Source organism: Rutilus rutilus (genome assembly GCF_951802725.1).
Source record: "Rutilus rutilus genome assembly, chromosome: 2".
In the NCBI taxonomy this organism is placed as follows: Eukaryota; Metazoa; Chordata; class Actinopteri; order Cypriniformes; family Leuciscidae; genus Rutilus; species Rutilus rutilus.
In genome coordinates this window covers 13,721,659-13,724,143 of record NC_140210.1, presented here as the reverse complement: position 1 = coordinate 13,724,143, position 2,485 = coordinate 13,721,659, and positions in this window count along the sequence as shown.

Below are 2,485 nucleotides of genomic sequence, written 5' to 3'. Positions count from 1 at the left end.
CTCCAAACTGCAGTGTATTACAGCTTGCGGACACACTGCGCATGCGTTTTGTGGTGTGTGCCGCGAGACCGCGCATGAGCAGCGCGCTCTCGCTGAGACTGGTTCAGGTGAATTTTTGGGACGGGTAGTGTGTGACGTATATCACTCGCTGGTGACGAGTGTAACATTAGCCTACTGCTCAGACACAATTATTAATATTGACATACATCATCGCTGGCTGTATTAAACATAAGCAATTCGGCAACCATGGATATGACGGGCCAATTATCTAGATACAAACAGTAAGTTGAGGGTAATTTTAGAGCTTACTGAAAATGTATTAAATATTCTAAAAAGCTGTATGAGCACGAATATATATTTTCAAATCCAGTGGCAGGAGGAATGTGACTGACACATTGTCAAGCACCATTTCCCTCACTTGAAATCCATCTCCCCATTCACAGCATCATCATCATGATCCATCATTAACGACTAAACGAGTTTTATAGAAAGTTATTCCAGTGGTTCTCGACCAGGGCCCACTAAGGGGCTGGCAAACTTACAGGGGAGCCTCAGTCTTAAAATGAGCAATCTTGTTTGACATGCTAGAAAAACAAAAAATAGAAATGCACATCATTTAACTGACATTATATTCTAGTTTTATGTTTGTTTGTTTTTAAACAAAAATGCTACAGGTAGCCTACAAAGCAGCTTTGATAGGAAGGCCTTTGAATATTGTATTGGACAAATGGGGGCTGAGTTATTCTGTAATGCTAGCAGAAAGTCAATGAAAACGCTAGGTCAACTAGTAAGAAAGACAACAGTGCCCTCTGTAGGCAGAATGCAGTCTTGACTGTATGATAAATAATGTCATAATGTATCCTGTGAACTGAAACAATGTTACAAGTCAAAGAATGTTTTAATTCATAACCAGAAAGGGTGTCAGGTGTAAATATGGTAAAAACGCATAAATTAGCAATGAGAGTATTTAATAAATGTGAATAAAAAAAAAGAGAATTATACATAAGAATCAAGAATTTTATTATTGTCTCCCATAATTCAACATTCAGTACTTCAGTCTTTTTTGCCCTTAAACACCCAGTCCATTATTTATCAACAAATCCTCAAAAAAAGCACACAGCAAAATTCTTTATACCCAAAGTAAAATACACGATTTTACAAATATATAAATGTGTCTATGAATGTGTCCCCTCCCCACCTACATACTGCTATGGCAGAATTTCTTTAAATGTCCAGGCTTTTCCAGGTTAGCATCTGAGTTGGTACTGGGTTAATCTAATTTGACCAAACGTTCTACTTTTGCATTTACAGAGTTCAATTTATAGGACCCTTACTACAATAATCAGAAGTGAATGCTTTAGAAAATCTCTTCTTCCTTTAACATGTGTATATATATATATATATTAAAAAGTTGCGTAGAGAAAGAACAACAAAACCCAAACAGATATAAACAGCTGAGGCAGCTGACATGGTATTTCATGTCAAATTAATTTGGTTTACATTTTGTACAAAATAGTCTCCTGGCTTAGTTATTAAAGAAACGGAATGCAAGGAGAGATGGTTTAAAAATGAAACAAAAGAAAAAAGAAAGATATCACAGATTGTAAATGTCAAGTTAAGTAAAGGTTGCTGGTCTACGTGTACACATATGTGATTATCCAGGGCTGCACATATGGCTGTGTTTATTGGTCCATTCTATAGTCTGTAGGATAGCAATGGGAGTACATTTGTTTTTCACAACTCCTGACAACACTGAAGATGATTCAATTTGATGATTGACAAAGAGCAAGGCACATCAAGTCAGAAATGAAGCTCCATCCTCTTCCCATGGAATCTACAAGTTTCCCTTTAAAATTTGCAGTAAACTTTAAAGATAAAAAGCCAAAGATTGAGCATTTATAACGTCCTGTTATCCTGCCCTTTTTTAATTTTAATTGTGAGAACAGTAAATGCATCATAGCAAAACTAAAATGCCCAACCTTTCAGTTGAACATGCCCTTGAAGGCAGAAGTGTGGAAATCTATGCCATTGTACTTGATGACAATATAACAATGCAGTTACATAAGAGTTAGGAGAGGTGGACACAAGTGAGGTCTAGAATTATGTCTCAGATTGGTAATGTTTTTTATTTCGAATCATTTGAATCATCTTTGTGGAAAAACTACTTTTACAACATTCACATGGTGCTTCATTTCTTTCTGCTTCCTGTTAAGTTTTGTATACTATAAAGTGCTGGTAACTTGATTCAAAAACAACAAGATTGTCTTTTTGTTGTTGTTGTTGTTGTGCAAGAGAGTGCAAACTCTCTGACAAAAGAAAAAGCATTTATTTTAAAAACTAAACTTCAAGTGTAAAGTCAGACATAAGGATAAAGAGAGGGGCTAAATATTTCTCTCTTTTATCAAACAGTTTCCTGTTTTAGACATTTATTGACAGGATTTAGTGTCCTGAAAAGGAGTAAAAAGGGAAAGGAGTGATAGAAACA